The sequence below is a fragment of the Oryctolagus cuniculus genome, chromosome 13 (genome assembly GCF_964237555.1).
Source record: "Oryctolagus cuniculus chromosome 13, mOryCun1.1, whole genome shotgun sequence".
NCBI lineage: Eukaryota > Metazoa > Chordata > Mammalia > Lagomorpha > Leporidae > Oryctolagus > Oryctolagus cuniculus.
Genome location: NC_091444.1, coordinates 27,099,936 through 27,118,248, shown reverse-complemented (window position 1 = coordinate 27,118,248; position 18,313 = coordinate 27,099,936). Strand labels below are relative to the sequence as shown.

At 48.5% G+C, this 18,313-nt stretch overlaps 1 long non-coding RNA gene across 1 annotated transcript in view; it reads left to right on the top strand.

The window, feature by feature from the left end:
- The first annotated feature begins 2,540 nt into the window (after nt 1–2,540).
- The window catches only part of LOC138844944 (uncharacterized), a 75,571-nt gene continuing 59,798 nt past the window's right edge, over nt 2,541–18,313 (top strand). Inside the window, exons 1-2 of the long non-coding RNA XR_011381429.1 lie at nt 2,541–2,790; nt 4,778–4,948. This is a non-coding gene — a long non-coding RNA (uncharacterized lncRNA). The remainder of the gene's footprint in view (nt 2,791–4,777; nt 4,949–18,313) is intronic.

Genomic DNA, 18,313 nt, shown 5'->3' with positions numbered 1-18,313 from the left:
GCTTTACCAAACACCTGTCCCCCTCCAACCGACGAGTCTTCGGGAAGGAGTCACCTGGATCCTGCTTTGTTCCTTTCCACCAGCCCTGCCATGCCCATGTCTGGATTTCGCTTTGAGTTGATGTCCCCCTGCTCCCGGAGGACCCCCAGTAGCGCTCTAGTGGCCACTACCAAAGCAGCCACAGGCTTCTCTCCTGCTGTCACAGCTCCTTCTCAACAGGGCCCTGACGCACCTGCCCGCCCTCCTCCCTGCTTTCTGTCACCCAGCTTTACCCCTGGGAGGTACACAGCCGTCTCCACGGCCCTCTTCCCCTCTACTGTGCTTCCGCAGCAGCACACACTTGCAGGGTCTAGCCTCGGTAAAAGGGAATGCTTTGGTGCCACCCTCAACCCACGTGGTCCCTTTTCCACTCTGATTCCTCTCAATGTCAGCCTTCTTGAGTAGTCACTCTTTGGAAGCACAAAAGTTTATTTCCACAAACTCTTTGGGGTCCAGCCATAGCTACAAGAAAAATTGTGAAGTGGCATGAAAAAAGTCAAAGGTGTGAAACTAACTGGAAGCCACCAAAGCACTCAGCTGTGAGAAGGAGATGATGTTGCTGCCAGACCAGGGTTATCAGGAATCCAGAGACTCATGGAGATTGTCAAGGAAACCCTGGACAAAGGTCTGTGTGCATGCACACGCGCTGTGCATGCAAACACACACAGATGCATTCGTGGGTACAATGGCAGCTCTGACAGAGAGCACTGGGACACATCTTGCCCTTCCTCAGACCTGCCCAAGCCCAGCTTAAAGCCCATTCTGCCTCTTCTGACTTGTCTGTTTGCCCACAACCCTGATGGCAGGATCCAGGCTCTGTCTTCCTGGTTTCCCACAAATGTCTTCCCCAGACATTCACTTGTCTAGATTGTTGGCAAAATTGCCATTGGATAAGACTCAGGAGGTCTGGATTCTCCTTTTTGTTCTGCCTCTGTATCTGCACAGATTCTTCAACTCCAAAGTGACTCAAAGATCTCCCAGATCCTGTCCAGCTCCAAGAATATGTGATTAGTCACCTTGGAAAACAATGAAATTCATTCAGTCAGTTAATCACAAGGTTTCAGCTACAAATAATAAGATGTCTCAAACAAGAGAACTCAGTGGTAAGGGCTGATTCATCACCAAAAACCAACAGGTGGGAAAGAGGTGATTCCAGGGTTGGTATGGTGGCTCTGAGAGATCATTGAGACCTAAGCTCTTCCATTCTTTCTTTCTGCCTTCTTCAGAGCTGCTGTTATTTTCCCTCATGGTAGCAAGATGCTTGCAGCCTCCCTTCTCACAGGGCAGCTTCTCAAACAGGAAGAAAGGGGGCTGGGGCACAACCAGGGAGGAAAATCTGGCCCAGATGCTTCCAGCAGCTCCTCCCCCTAACCCGCCTTCCTCCGCCCCAGGTCTCTGGCCAGAGCTGGGTCACAGGACTGATCACCCAACAAGGGGATGAAGCTAACCATATACTTGGGCCAGGAGGACAGAGGAACAAAAGAAAACTTGGGGGGTTCCGTGAGCAACAAAGGCAAGGGGAGCAGCTCTTGGATGGGCTATTCGTGGTGATTGCCACCATAACCAGAGGGGATGCTTTCAAGAACAAAAGAACAAGGCTGTGTCTCCTTGTATGCAGGAAGGAAATTGATCGCAAAGAAGGTGTGGGGTGAGTCTGGAGGATACAGGCAGGAAAGAAGAGAAAACACAATAATGCCTTTAGCCAGGACAGCCTGGTATGGATTTCTCATCACTGCAGAAGAATTCTTGTGCCTTGTTCAAGATTGTGTCACTCATTCAAGATTGAACTCTTGGCAGAAGTGCAGAAGTGGCTCCTGCTGGGAGTCAGGCCTATGACCTGCATACCTAAATGTAGAGAGAAAGAGAAGGTTTGGTTTTTTGTTGTCTACCCGGGGAGGCCACCTAACAAGATCTTTTACAATGGGAGTTTCCTTTCCAATGGGAAGGAGGAGTTAGTTGGTGTATAGCCAAAACAAAGCCAGACAACCAGCTAATCTCCAGGAATTTCAAAAGCCTTTACTGTGCCTGTGGCTTGGGAAAGCAGTACTTGGGAGGGCAATGGTTGGACATAGTTATGTCCACCATGATTAATTACCAGAAATCAAAAGCAAGCGGATGACTCCACGTTTCATATCATTTTGCAAGTCTCATTAACTGTTGGGTAAGTTTAATTGGATTACAACACGGACATCTGTTTATGTCGGCCAAGTTTGCAGTGTGGTTAGCTGTTTACAACTCTAAGAACTTATGAGAATAGAGCTTTAAAAAAGAAACAGACATTGGAAGGGACATTGCCTCTGGGGAAGCTGGACTGGGGAGGAGTGTGGCCAGCAGCTGCTTCTCCCGAGGGTTCTTCCCCGGGCACGGAGAGGCTCCTCGGCCACCGTGTCCATCCCCAGTGATCTGGGCATGGGCTGAGTTGGTAGAGCAGAGAGGAGGTCTTGGATTTTGCAGGTTCTACTGTAATGGGACCAAACCCCTGGTCGCCCACACCACCACCTTCTATTAAAATAAGCTATCACACAGCAACAGTTCCACCATCCCTGAGCCAGGTTTCGGCGTCTGCAGCCGGCCGACATGGGGCTCAGCAGCCACTGAAGGAGGACAGGTGAACGTAACCACGGCGGAGGGGCCCTGAGAGCCAGAGGTGCGCATGCGCACAGACTGACGCATGCGCACACAGCACAAGAACACGGGCACGCGCAAGGCTTCCTCCAGGAGACTACAACCTGCGGCAGGAAGGGAAGTGAGGTGAGAACCGGGCCTGTTGGCAGGCCATTGAACTTTGAAAGCCTAGAGGTACTCCTTCTGGGGAGGGCAAAGCCACATAGTCTGTTGAGTGACTGCCTGGGTTTTAACGAGCGACCTCCTAGATGGAGGGTTAGGGTCGGCTTCAGCCCTTGTCGGTGACGCACGAGGCGCGCCCAGCCCCCAAGGGCAAGCGCGGGGGCAGCCGTGTTGAGACTTGTGGAATGTCGTCTCCTACAACCACCACGGGTCAGACATGTGAGGAATTTAAGTTCTTGCCCTGGGCACACACTGCGCAGTGGCGAAGAAACCCAAACAAGCAGCATACTGCATCGTCTACACTCACGCTTGAATGTTCAGGTCTGATCACTTAACATGCCCCCCCCCCCCCCCAGATCATCAGGCCCGCTTAGTCGCCTCCTGAAGCCAGCCCCAGAGGGAGCCCCAGAACCTCCTGCCAAGACCTCCAGGGGAAGATTGACCCCTGGGGCCCAGACCACCAGACTTCAGGCAGCGCAGGGACATCCGGGGCACTGCCAGGGGATCCCAGTGTCTCAGCTTTTCCGCTGCTGCTCTCCCACACCTGGCACCCAGACTTCCCACTTACACCCTCCCTCCTCCTCCCCGGGGCCAGGCGCGGGCTCTCCTACAGGTGTGTCGGAGCTCAGTCCCATCTGCGCCCAAACCCCGCTGTTTGACCGGCCCTGCTCACCCCCACCCCCGACTCCTGTGCGCACTGTCCTGTCCCTGCTCAATCTCTCACCCCCAAAGACCTCCCTCGCCCTCAGGGAGCACCCTGCTTCTTCCGCTCGTTTCTTGCTTTCTAGCTCCAAGCCTGCCCTTGCTGTTAATTTACGTGATTTCACTGCCCCAAATCTGTGATATGGGTGGCAAGTGGAAGGGAGTGGAAAAAGGACGTAGCCTGTCCCATCCATGTATGACTTTCTTGCCAGTTTTCCTCCCCAGTTCATTCATTCATTCATCAAACATAATATTGTTCATCTACTATTTGTCAGGTGCTGTGAACATACTGGGTATAAAGAAACTAGATAAAACACACTCTGCTCCCCTTCCCCACCCAGAGACTTTCAGAGCCTAATTGGACAATTAAGATTCACAGCAGGTGATCAAAATACAGTGTAGTAAGTATGATGATAGAGCACTATGGGAGCAACACTGGGAAGCATTGAACCTGGGGTCGAACAGGGCAGTGGGAGAGGGTTAGCTGAATTTTTGTTTGCTTAATTTAGTTGAAAGGCAGAGAGACAGACACAGACATCTTCCATCCACTGGTTCAATCCTTCAAGTCCCCGCAACAGCTGGGGCTGGGTCAGGTTCAAGTAAGGAGAGTGGAACTCAATCTGGGTCTCCCACATGGGTGGCAGGCATCCAAGCACTTGAGCCATCAGCTGCTGCCTCCCAGGGTGTGGATTATCAGGAAGCTGGATCAGAAGCAGAGGTGGGACTCAGTTCTCGGCATTTCAGTATGGGGTCTGGGTGTCTCAAGCAGCAAGGTAACCACTACGCCAGAGGGATGATTAGGCAACAGCCAGGGGAAGGTAGATGTAGGGGAAGAAAGATGAAGAGACAGTGTTATCACATGGGAGGACTGCATGAGTAATTCTAGAGGCCGAAAGTCACCATGATGCTTGCTGGGAACTAAACGTAGCCTGGAGTTGCTGGAACTTGAGTTCGAGGCAAGGGAATGGTGAAGGGTGAGGCCAGGGCTGCCGCAACCTCAAGGGCAGCATCCATACGGTACTCGGTGCCAACTGGAACACCTGCTGGGCATAACTTGTGTGTATGTGTGTGTGCGTGTGTGTACGTGCATCCTCAGAGCCTGGCTGAGAGATAAGGGCTGAGAAAGGTAAGGGTCACCATTTGATAAGGGCTAACACACTTGAACTTTAGCCTCATGGTGACTGGGGCCCAACCATGCTGTCTTTCCAGGCACCTACATTCTGATCTTTTCCTTCTCTTTCCCCTTCAGATCGTACTGTCAGAATTGAGAAATGCCTTAAATGCCATCAAGGTAATCCCCTTAACAAGCTAAACAAGTAAAGCTCCAGAAAAGGAATTGGTTTGCCAGAGGTCAGGCACGGTCAGCAGCGCAGTCAGCCAGTCGCACTGCTCCCTCAGACCAGCTCCCTCTTGGCTAAGGGTGAGTGCATTCGTCCCTTTTGTGTTGTTGTAACAGAAAGTCACAGATGGAGTGATTTATAAAGAACGGGAATTTATTTCTGACAGAGGCAGAAGGGTAGAGAGAGCAGGGAAGGGAAACAGGCACAAAGCAATCCAAGTCATCTTTTTATAAGGCAGCCTGCTCCAGAAAGAACAGTATTCATCTATGAGGGTACAACCTGCAGGGACTCATCACTTCCTCAAGATCCCACTTCTTCTTCTTTTTTTTTTTTTTTTTAAGATTTATTTAATTTATTTAAAAGGCAGGGCAACAGAGAGAGAGGGAGAAACAGACAGAGAGAAGGGGATCTTCTGTCTGCTGGCTCATTCCCCAAATGGCCACAACAGTCAGGGCTGGGCAGACTAAGGCTAGGAGCCTCAAACTCCATCCAGGCTTTCCATGTGGATGGCGGGGACCCAAGCACTTGGGCCGTCCTCTGCTGCTTTCCCAGTTAGCAGGGAGCTGGGTTGGAAGCAGAGCACCTGGGACTGGAACCAGCCGTCTGATATGGGATACTGGTGTTGCAAGTGGTGGATTAATCTGTGTTGAAATAAGCCCTACCTCTTTATTTTTTAAAATATATATTTATTTATTTGAAAGAGTTACACAGAGTAGGGGAGAGACAGAGAAAGATCCTCCATCTGTTGGTCTACTCCCTAGGTGGCTGCAATGGCCAGGGCTGGGCCAGGTCAGAGCCAGAAGCTTCATTTGGACCTCCCATGTGGGTGGCAGGGGAAAAACACTAGTCCTGTCTTAATACAGTTGCACTGGGAATTAAATTCCCAACTTTTTTTTTTTTTTTTAAAGATTTATTTTGGGGCCAACACCGCGGCTCACTAGGCTAATCCTCTGCCTAGCAGCACCGGCACACCAGGTTCTAGTCCTGTTCGGGGCGCTGGATTCTGTCCCGGTTGCTCCTTTTCCAGTCCAGCTCTCTGCTGTGGCCCGGGAAGGCAATGGAGGATGGCCTAAGTCCTTGGGCCTTGCACCCGCATGGGAGACCAGGAGGAAGCACCTGGCTCCTGGCTTCGGATTGGCGCGGCACGCCGGCCATAGCAGCCATTTAGGGAGTGAACCAACGGAAGGAAGACCTTTCTCTCTGTCTTTCTCTCACTGTCTAACTCTGCCTGTCAAAAAAAAAAAAAAAATTATTTTGGGGCCGGCGCTGTGGCACAGCAGGTTAAAGCCCTGGCCTGAAGTGTTGGCATTCCATATGGGTGCCGGTTCTAATCCTGGCTGCTCCTCTTCTGATCCAGCTCTCTGCTGTGGCCTGGGAAAGCTGTGGAGGATGGCCCAAGTCCTTGGGCCCCTGCACCCACGTGGGAGATCCAGAAGAAGCTCCTGGCTCCTGGCTTCGGATAGGCGCAGCTCCAGCCATTGCAGCCATTTGGGGAGTGAACCAGCAGATAGAAGACCTCTGTCTCTGTCTCTATCTATCTCTATCTTTCTCTGTAATTCTCTGTAACTCTGTTTTTCAAATAAATAAATCTTTTTAAAAAAGATTTATTTATTTATTTAAAGGCAAAGTGTGAGACAGAGATCTTCTATCCGCTGGTTCACTCCTCAAATGCCCACAACAACATGCCGAAGCCAGAAACCCAGAACTCCGTGTGGGTCACCAGTACTTGGGCCATCCTCTGCTGCCTTCCCAGGCATATTAACAGGAAGCTGGATCAAAAGCAGAGCAGAAAGCAGCAGCTTAAACTGCTACACAGCAATGCCAACCCCAACTTCCCACCTCTTGATCTTTGGGGAACACATCAAAACCACAGCATGAGCCAACCCCAACATCCACCCTGGCTCCTAACTTCTTGGCATTTCCTTCAGGCATGTGGGTGTGTGGAGGGTGAGGGGGTCTGGAAGAAGGAAGCCCTTGGGAGACAGAGCCAAGCATAAGACCAGACAGCTCCTGGCTTTAACTTTCCCCATCACTTCTTTGAGAAAGAATTCCAGATATACTTGTACAGCCTGGTCAGGTGACCTCAGTGTGACCCCAGATGTTAGTAAGAGGAGAAGAGACTTGTGGTGTTGCCACCTACTTAGAGCCTGTAGGGTTGAGGGGAGAGGTAGCATGCTTGAGATTGCAGGCTGAGATCAGGTCACAGTGACCCAGAGCTGTGGTGGAATGCTGGGAGTCGTCCAGGATGCTCAGAAGCCCCTGGCACAGGTGCAGCCTGGGAACTGGGTTGCACTTGTGTGAATTCTGTGTAACACCAGCAGCAGGTTTTACTTCAGCCGCCCCAGAGCCGACGGCTCTACTTCCTTTCCTCTGGGTGTTAGGCTGTCTTGTGAGTTGTTGTAGCCCATGGAATGTGAGAGTTAACAGTAGCAGAAGCTTTTAAATGTGCCTGTGTGGTCTGGCTTGGTCACCTGAGCTTCACCCCGATAGGCAGAGCACATCCTGAATGTTCACTAGGCTGAGAAGAGAAGTATGGAGCAGCTGTGAACATGACCCACAGTCTGAAGTAGAGGCACTCACAGGCCTCTGCGTTAAACATCAACGTGATTGCCATCTGAGATTTGGGGGTGTAGCCAGAGTACATCCTAGAGTACAGTATTGGTATAGGTCCGCATGCCTTTACCACAGCTTGAAAGTGAATTCTCTACATTCCTCTGAAAACAAATATTTTTTATAAGTCATCAGGCAGCAGAATCTGACTTGAAGTGTCTGTTCCATTTGGGTTGGACATTTATACATTTGCTGCAGAAATATAGTGTATTTGGGGCTGGCATCATGGTTTCCTGGGCTAAGCCACCATTTGTGACACCAGCGTTTTATAGCATAGTGCTGACTCAAGTCCTGGCTGATGTGCTTCCAATCCAGCTTCCTGCTGATGCGCTGGAAAGGCAGCAGATAATGGCCCTAGTGCTTGGGTCCATGCCACCCATGTGGGAGACCTGGATGGAGTTCCTGGATCCTGGCTTCAGCCTGGGCCAGCTCTGGGTGTTGCAGGCATTTGGGGAATGAGGTAGTAGATGGAAGATCTCTCTCTGTCTCTTTGTTGCTTTGCCTATCAAATAAATAATAAATCTTTAAAAAAATAAAGAAAAGAAATAGAATGTGTCTGATTAGGAATTGCTGCCCCAGATCTCTGTAGAGTGTTTATGGGTATGTGTATGTGTATTCAAGAGATCTTCAAAAACATGGTGGAAAATTCATATTAGGAAAAACTATGCATAGGTTTTTGAAATGTTAATAAGCTTACCTTTTCATTCTGTTTTTCCTGGACTTTTTGAAGTACCTTTGCCTGTATACAGTATTATGTTTAGGAAATCTAAGAAGACTGAATTTGGAACACATTTGACCCCAGGGTGTTGTGTAAGTTGGGTGATCACATATCCTAGCTTGCTTCAGAAACTCCTGGTTTCTACTTTAGTTCAAATGAAGTGACTGATACTGTTCTTCCCCTCCTTTCACTTTCAAAATTGCTGAATTACATCGTCAACCATGGATGAGGGACTGCGGGTCTGTACAAAGTCAGCTCTCAAGAAATGGCAGGGGTTGTTAGCACTCCCAAGTAGAGCTCCTGTAGTGCCTAGTTATGCACAAAAATATGCACAAAGACCTTCTCAAGTCTCAGTTCCTGGAGACTAAACATGCCCTCCTCCCCATCTGGCTTCATTCTTCAAGAACTGGCTTCTGACAGGGTGGCTGCCAGCTTCATTCCAGCTTCCTCCATGCAATCCCTGGCCTGGAAGCAGTAAGCATTAAATCAAGGCAGTTTCATTGAAGCAGGAAAATAACTAGCACAATCAAAACTTGACAGGCCAGCCCGTCTGTCTTTCTCTTTCTGATGAATTTAAAAATAGTTTGGAGATGATTCTTTGCAGCTGAATTCCATGTGCTTAGATCCTGGAGTTATAATTGGCCGATGATAAGAACACAATAAATATTAGGTCCCAGCAAGTTCTACACCTCACAAAGACACAATTGCCTAATAAGACTATTGTGGGTTTCTCTTACAGAGAGAATGGTATTTAAAGTTGAAGTGACAAGTATATATGAGAAGAACAGGAAATATTTCCCTAGTTCCTGAAAACTATTCTTGCAGGATTTCCTGTCTCAATAAAACAGAACAAAACAAAACAAAAAAACTATAGGGATTGGCTTTGTGACATAGTGGGTAAAGCCACCACCTGCCATATTGGCATCCCATTTGGGTACCAGTTCGTGTCCCAGCTTCTCCACTTCCAATCCAGCTCCCTGCTAATGCTCCTGGGAAAGCAGCAGAGGCTGGCCCAGTGTTTGGGCCCCTGCTACTCATATGGGAGACCTGGAAGAAGTTCCTAGCTCCTGTCTTTGGCCTGGTCCAGCCCTGGCTATAGTGGCCATCTGAGGAGTGAGCCAGCGGTTAGAAGATCTCTGTCTCTCCCTCTCTCTCTGACTTTCAAATAAATAAATTGAAAGAAAGAAGGTGGGAGGCAGGCAGGAGGTGGAAGGATGGAAGGATGGAAGGATGGAAGGATGGAAGGATGGAAGGATGGAAGGAAGGAAGGAAGGAAGGAAGGAAGGAAGGAAGGAAGGAAGGAAGGAAAACTATAGGGAGTGGGTATTTGGCCTTGCAGTCAAGATGCCTACATCCCCAATCAGAGGGCCTGAGAGAGAAGGATTGATGTTCTACCCACTGGTTCACTCTCCAAATGGCCACAATGACTGGGGCTAGTTTGATACAAAGCCAGGAGTCCAGAACTCCATCGGGGTCTCCTGTATGGGTGTCAGGGGCCCAAGCACTTGGGCCATCTTCTGCCACCTTTCCAGGTACATTAGCAGGAAGCAGGATCAGAAGTGGAGCAGCTGGGACTTAAACTGGTACTTATAAGGGATGCTGGCATTGCGAGTGACTGCTTAACCCACTGTACCACAACTCTGGTCCCTTAAAAATTTTTTCTCAAAAGAAAAATGTAAATACTCTTTACTTCTCCTTTCTTGCCAGTAAGCCTTTGTATCACCCTCTTTTAAAGATCAGATTATGCAGATTCTATCTTGCTGACAGTGCTGGTTAATTTTAGTTTCTATTTGACAGAACAACAGCTTGTGGAGGAAAGGTTGATTGATTAATGATGTTTCTTTTATCATGATCAGAGTGTGGTCCTTGTTTGATTCTTACCCAGCACTCATTGGCTTGAAGCAGGGATGATAGGCTGCAGTGGTGAGATAGAAATCATTGATAACGGTGTTGGGAGGCTGTCGGGCTGTCGTGATGACCAGAATTGTGCTCTGTGTTCTCCATGTTCACAATCCCACACGCCTGGGATGAAGCCCCAGGTGCAGGTGGTAGCAAAGACACCTTCTGTAGGTGGTAGCAAAGACCCTTCTTGCAATGAATACTGAAAGAATTTCCCTGGATATTCTGTATGGTGTTCTGTAGTTCTGTGCCATCAACAAATGTTTGTCAGTTGCTTGCTTGATTTTATATTTTAATTTACTCTATTTTCCTAAAATCTTTAGGAATGTAGTTCTTGGTTGTATCAAAGGCCTGGAGGAGGAGGGGAGCTGTGAAATTAGGTAATATTTTATAGTTTAGCTTGTGTATTTCTGCTGTGTTGTGTGGCAGTATGGATTAGAGAGAGAGGATGGTCTTTGGAGTTTGACATACTTTAGATCTTACCTCCACTGTGCCGCTAGTGAGGATGAAGTGTAAGTGGCTTAACCCAATGAAGATAGATTCCAACCAAGTTATAGTCAAGTGCAGGTGGCAGAGGGTGGGATGAAGAGTACTCTGCTCCATGTAGTCACTCAGGGACCTGAACTCCTCCCTTCTTCCTCAGAGGGCTTAATGGTGCCTTGGATCATCCAGAGAGTGATATGGAAAGAGGGAGTGGAGGACCACCTGCAGGGTCTTTATAGGCCAGGCCTGGAAACAGCAAAAATCACTTCTGTCCTATTTCATTGGCCAGAACTCAGTCACGTGGCCTGTGTAACTGCAAGAGGGCTGGGAAATGTAGTTTAATTGGCGACTAGAAAGAAAAAGGAGAAAATGGATACTAATGAACATTAGAAGGTTCTACCACATCCATCCATCAGCTGCATGAGCGTGGGCAACCGACTTTAACTCTCTTAACCTTAATTTCGTAGTGGGTTTGCCTGAGACTTAAAGGAAATAGTACACACAACATTCCTGAAACAGTGTGACCTTCCCATTTTTAATGCAGATGCTCCTCAATTTACGATGGGGTCATGTCCCAGTAAACCCATCATAAGTTGAAAATATCTTAAGTTGAAATGCATTTAATTAAACCTAACCTACCCAGCCCCATAGCTCAATAGTGCAGTTCACTGGAGAGTATGGATTGTATTCCCCTGGTGATTCCAGGGCAGGCTGGGAGCAACAACTCACTGCCACTGCCTGGCATCAAGAGGGGAGAAAATATTGCATCTTGCTAGTTCAGAAAAAGATTTAAACTCACAATTCAGAGTACAGTTTCTGCTGAGTGCATTATCGCTTTCATCAGAAAGAGGAAAAATCATTAATTGAAGTTGAATCATTGTCAGCCAAGGACCATGTGTACACAAATGAGCAGTTTTTCCTTCCTCTGGGCAACCTCGAGTTTTGACCAGTTGAGAGTTGGCCCTCAGCAAACTTACTGATTGGAGGAACATGGATCAGCCCACACCACTCCTATCCCCTGAGCATAGAGGGTTTTGTTTGGGGAATCTCCTCTCTAGGAAGCAGTGAGGAGGTCCCTGAATCCTGGGGGGAGTTTGTCCTAGATCTTGGTGTGTGTGTGTGTGTGTGTGTGTTTTAATATTTATTTAAAAGGTAGAGTTGAGAGAGAGAGAGGTCTTCCTTCTGCTGGTTCACTCCCCAAATAACCACAACAGTCAGGGCTGGGCCAGGCCGAGGCCAGGAGCCAGGAGCTTCTTCCAGGTCTCCCATGTGGGTGCAGGGGCCCAAACACTTGGGCCATCTTCTACTACTTTCCCAGGTGCTTTAGCAGGGAGCTGTATGGGAAGTGGAGCAGCCAGGACTTGAACCCTTATGGGATTCTGGCCTTGCATGCAGTGACTTTACCTGCTATGCCATAATGCCAGCCCCTGTTGGTATGTTTTAAGAGTTTACTGAAATACACCTTAATTGCCATGGCAGCTGTTCTCTAGTTACTTGGAGGAAGGTGCCAGAATAAAGGGACTTCATGGCAGCACCAAGCACCTATGTCAACATAAGTAAAAGCATTCTGATGAAATTAGGAAACATTGGAAGGGTTTTGGAAGCATTTTTCTTTTTATAAGAGGAGAGATTCTGGAGCCAGCGCTGTGTTGACAGTTGGGGCTGGGCGAGGCACAGCCAGCAGCCAGGAACTCCATCCGGGTCTCCCACATGGGTTCAGGGATCCAAGCACTCGGGCCACCTTCCACTACTTTCTCAGGCACATTAGCGCTGTCTTCTGAGGCCTTCCTTAAAGGAGCATCCAGATCACCCAGCCCCACCCTCAGCCAGGTCATCCTGTCCATCTGGCCAGCCATACCCAGTGAGGGCCAAGTACAGTGTGGGAGATGCAAGGGGCGGGTAGAATTGTGATGTGTTGTCATGGGAATTGAGGTGTAAGTGAAAGGCCACTGGTTGGGAAGAGGAGGTAACCTCCATTGCTCTGCTCTCCATTGCGCAACATCAGGGGCTTTGTCAGGGCATGGAGTCAAACCAGAGCTCAGAGCCTAGAAAGGGAAAAGTTAGGGAAGGCTTGGCAGTCAGATGCCTTTTTTTTTTTTTTTTTAATATTTATTCGAAAGAGTTACACAGAGAGAGAAGGAGAGCAGAGAGAGAGAGGTCTTCCATCTGCTGGTTCACTCCCCAAATGGCCACAATTGCCGGAGTTGTGTCAATCTGAAGCCAGGAGCTTCCTCCAGGTCTCCCATGTGGGTGCAAGGGCCCAAGGACTTGGGCCATCTTCTGCTGCTTTCCCAGGCCATAGCAGCGAGCTGGATCGGAAGTGGAGCAGCTGGGGCTTGAACTGGCACCTGTATGGGATGCTGGCATGCAGGTGGCGGCTTTACCTGCTAAACTACAGCACTGGCTCCCAGAGGCCTTTTCTTCTTCTACCTTTCAGTGGGTGACTCGCACGTGGACCAGACCCCAGACCTTGCTTTTTCCTTTCAATAATGTCTAGCCACATCCCTGCCCAGCCCCCAGCTGAAAGCTGCTCTATTTTTAAATTTCCCTCGGGAAGTAGATTCCAAATTTTCCCTAAGTCTTCCCATCAGGGGTGCCTCTGATTTCCAGTAAATCCTGGGTCACTTAATTTTCTTCAAGTCTATTCATTTGCATTCAGTTTGCATAAATTAGCATGCTACCAAGTCCTGGACTCTTAAGTCAAAGTAAGTCAGGGAATGAATGCAAATGGGCTCAAGCTTTTGTGTCCCTGGGAAGTGGCAGAAAGCGGCAGCCTCAGCCACAGCCCTGAGTCAGAGGCTAGCGTGCTGGTCATTCCCCTCGCCTGCAGATCCTCACCCTGGGCCCACACTGAAAATTAAACAGGAGGTCCTCTCTCTTCTGTACCCTGAAGCTTCATCCTCTGTGTGTTGGGGCTCAGAACCGTGTGGTGGGTACAGGAGTTGTGCTTGATGCGGCAGGAGTTGGGGTATGGAGAGATCCTCATATCTGTGTTAAGGCCAGAAGGGAGCAGAGAAGGGAAAGGACCAGGGTAAAGACAGGATGTGGGAGATAGCCAGTGAGGGACTGGGTGGGAACAACTGTGGAAAGCAGGAGATGGAGGCAGCCCCTGGGTAGGGGAAACCCTGGAGAAGTAAAAGGAGAGAGCATGGAAGGATAAGAAGGAGCAAGAGCCGGGGTGAGCAGAGGCAAGCTAGGGCAAGCACAGCACAGCTGGTTGAGTGGAGAGTGAACTGGTGATCTAGGAAGTTCATGATCAGAGTTGGAGAATGTGTAGCCAGCCAGTTCCTCAGGTCCCGTTCCTGTCCTCTCTGGCTGGGCAAGTGTAACACTGAGGTTTCTTGCTGAGGCCTAGAAAGTCATCCGGGGGTCTGTCCTGGACTGTCTGACATGTCATAAAAAGCCTGAAAAAGCAGATGACAAATTTTAAAGTGATTCCAGGTACACCAGATGACAGCAAGATGGGCCTGGAGGTGGTTTTTTAGGAGGAGGAATGAGCTTCCCCACTTACACGAGCAGCTCACTCTCCCCATGGTCACTCCTGTGACTTGGGTGAAAGGCAATGCTTATGGCAGAGATGGTGCAGTCTTCACAACCAGGGGAGAGGGTGGTACCTAGTGTGGTCCTTGTTGCCCTAAGTCATGAGTGTATTGAGTGTATCAAGTTTATTTGTGGACTGGCCACTTACCGATGTGTAGGTAAGCTACTGATACCTTGTACTCCATGGAGTCAGCCCACAGTGGGATCAAGTGTGGACTCCAATGTCACTCCCTTGGGATTTAATCTTGACTCAACCACTGAGGGCCTTAGATGGGTTCTTGTAACTCTTCTTTGCCTCAATTTCATCATGTAGAAAATGAGAATAATGCCTATTTCATACAGTTGTAGAGAAAGAACTAAACATGTACAGAGTTCCTGAAACAGTGGCTGGCAAAGAGGAAGCACTCAGTAGACATTAGGTTATTACGCATCGCAGCCCTCAATATGATGCAATGAAAAGATTGCGGGGCTTGGAGAGAAACAGGGATGCATGGGCTCCCAATTTCTTGGCTCCATGTCCAGTGTGGCAGCTGCTCTTACAAGTTCAGCTCTAGCTGCTGCAGCCACAGCAGTCGGCCATGTGACTGAGGGCCAGGCACAAGTTTTGGCCAATCACAGGTTAGGAAATGACACTGTTGGGTAATGAAGTTTCTTCCTTTCTAAAATTTACCTTTCCTTTTGTTTGTTTTCCTTTGGAACAGGAGTATAAAGAAAATAAATTGTCCTTTTCTTTGTTTGGCTGGAAGGGTCACGTGGGCTGGAGGAAGCCACCCCAGCAGGGAGAAAGGCTTAAGACCCTCCATGACTTGTTTCCATCATTCCTGATAGAGGGTCCTTGGAGGAGGGTCTGTTGGCCTTGAATCTGTGGGCAGGAGGGACTAAAAGTCACTGGCAGTGTCTCTCTAGGTCCTGAGCCTTCCATCAGTTAGAACTTGTGGAGGGCTTCTGGAGGCCAGGAGGAGGGGACATGTGGCAGGCTGGAATGCTTGGCCACAGGTGTGCCTGGGAGCATGACTAGTAGGTTTTTATAAGAAAGATGTGCTAGACCTGTGGACCCAGAAACAGTAAGACCTGGTCTTTCTCTTAAAGGAGGTTGCAGGCTCTGTCAATAACTTAATTATTCCAGGGGCTGGTGCAGTGGTTAAGACTCTGCTTGAGACACCTGTATCCTGTAGCGCACAGAGTGCCTGAGTTCAAGTCCTGGCCCTGCTTCCAACCCCAGTGTCCTGCTAATGCACACCCTGGAAAACAGCAGGTGATGGCTCAAGTACTTGGGTCCTTGCCATCCACAGGGAAACCCAAATTGAGTTCAGGGCCTGGCTTCAGCATGGCCCAGCTCCAGCTATTGCAAGCATTTGGAGAGTGAACCAGCAGATGGAAGACACTCTCTCTCATTCTCTCTCTGTCTTTCAAATAAAGTGAAAATAAGCAAATAAAAATTTTAAAAAGATAAGAATTATTTCAGGGGTAGACATTTTATAATAGTTGAGATACCCACATCCCACATGATAATGCCTAAGTTCAGCTGCTGCCTCCATCTCCTGAATCCGGGTTCCTGTAAATGAAGACCTGAGGTGCAGCGGTATGACCCAAAGTATTTTATTTGGGTTCCTGCCACTCATGTGGAAGGCCTGGATGGAGTTCCTGGCTCCCAGCTTTGGCTTCAGTACAGCCCTGGCCATCACTGCCATTTAGGGGGTGAACTCGCAGATAGGAGCTCTCTGTCTCTCTCTGATTCTCAAATAAATAAAAAATAATTGTGTTAGTCCCTTCTTATCCAGAGTCTTCCATGCCATATTCTTAGCTTATCACCAGTTTGCAGAGCTCCTCTCTGCTGGCTGAAAGCAATGAGCTGACAGATTTAAAAAAGTATTAAGAGGCTTCTTAGCATGTCACTCTCCGTATCATTAACTACTCAGACCCAGGAGCAATGTGCCAACCTGTTTATTCCAGCCCTTTTCCCATCAAGATCTAGTCACTGATGCAGTGGGGTATCTGGTGGGCCAGCTTGGGGACCCCTCTCTGTGCCTTCACTGCTTCCCCAACTTGCAGTCATTATCAAAGGAAACAGACTTTAATATAACAGAGGTGCTGTCCCTTGGGCCTGGCCACAGAGTGGAGTCTTCTTGGCCTAAATCCTCCAGATTTATCCTCAGCCTGACTTCCATCATCAGTAGCTAAATTTGCCATCCCTGGAGGCCAAGAAAACTTCAAAACTTGTCTATAGGCAGCTGGTTCATGTTAGAGTTCAGCAAATCCTTGGACTTTAGGGTCAGAAAGGAGCAGTAACTGCATCTGAGGTGTGGACGGGTGGTTGCAAGGGCTGGCTACACCAACCTGGACTTGCTCCATCCCTGCCCCCATCCATCTGCAAAGGCTGGAATGGACCAGGGCCAGGGCTGGGGCAGTTTTTAGTCACAGAAGTCAGTCAGCCTTGGTTTCACTCCTTGACCAGAGGGCATTGAAATGGTGAAGCAATGAATGTGAAACAGAAACAAGTGACTAATTCTAGGCAAGCAGAAATGGAAGGGGAGCTGTTGACTTTCTTGGACACTCACTGTAGGCTGTGTGCAGTGCAGTATTAGCCAGCACTGTGTTACTTGAAACAGGGCCTTGGGAAAGTCCCTTTGTTGGGCCTCAACTTCCTCCTATGTAAACTGCATCTGGGATTAGTTAAGACTCTCCTGGGCCTGGCAAACAATGGCCTAGGTGTCCCAATATTCTATCACACAAGAATCAAAGAGTTTGGAGTATGTGGAAGGAAGGGACCAGGAAATGTGTGGTGGGAGTCAGAGTAGGAAGTAAGGAAATCACAGGAAAAGGTGCAAGAGGGAAACAAGGAAAGGGCGCGTACTGAGGACAAGGGGCCACCACAGTTGCACTTTATTAGGGATGGGGGTCAGTAGTGGCGGGGGTGGGTGTTAGGGGTGGCAAGCTGTATTTTCCAAAGAGAGTCACATTAATTTTGCCATCACACATGATCTCTTATGATGCTTCCACTCTGTTGCCTTGTGACACTTGTTATGAGGGGTGCTAATCCGATGACCTGAGGCCACTGGGTTGGAGAGGCCAATGTGCTGGAAAGGCATTCCTGTGGACAGTACTGTGTGAGCCCACCTTCCAGCCATTTCCCTAAGGGCACTAGCTGTAAGTGAAGCTATCTTGGACCCTCCAGACCAGCCTGTGCTCCAGCTTAGAACTACTTATGGACCTCACTTGTGCCACAAGAAGCACAATACTCACCAAACTGAGCCCTGCCCAAATTCCTGATGTAGAAGAATCTGTGAGATATAAGATAACACCTATTCTAAGTCATAAAGTTTGAGTGTAGTGTATAAAGTAAAGGGCACTGGAACAAGATGCTAGGAAGAGATAATAAATAGGCTTCCTTGTCTCAACAATGAAAAACCATAAAAAAAGTATTTAAAAGACTCCAAAATTTCAGGGATGTGTGATTTTTCAAAAATAATACAGAAGTCTACTTTAAATTTTTCACATGAAGGATGTTGTAACAAAACTAGCACGGTCTGTGGGTCACCATATCATATTTTTAAAGGATATTTTATCATGCAAAAGGGAGAAAAGTCACAGCATCCCACCAGAATGGCTTAAATGAAAGAAGGAAACAAATGTCAAAGTGAAAGACAAATTTAGCTTTATGAAGTGCTATGAAAAACCCACTGTATTTGTCCATATTGTTCTCATGTCTCCTTGAACCAGTATAAGCTTCAGAATAGCAGGTTCTGGGGCTCTGACGACATTAATGACATTGCTGGTATCAACTGAAGCTGGGAGAAGCAGGCCAGCCTACCAAAGGAGTGCATCTCAGCTGCTCTTTGTTGTACCAGTGTCCACATGCAGTGCTGTGTACATGTGTGTGCATATCTAGAAAGATGCTTCCCTGGGTGGGCAGTTGGCCTAGAGGTTAAGACACCTGCATCCCACATTGGAGTGCCTGGGTTTAAGTCCCATCTCTGTTTCTGATTCTGGCTTCTTGCAAACGTGCACCCTAGGAGGCAGCAGGTAATGGCTTGAGTAGTTGGGTTCCCGCTACTCATGTGAGAGACTCAAATTAAGTTCCTGGATCCTGGCTTTGGCCTGGCCCAGCCCTGGCTATTGTGGGCATTTGGAGAATGGACCTGTTACATGGGCCATCTCTGTTCTCTGCCTCTCAATAAATGAATGAATGGGCACA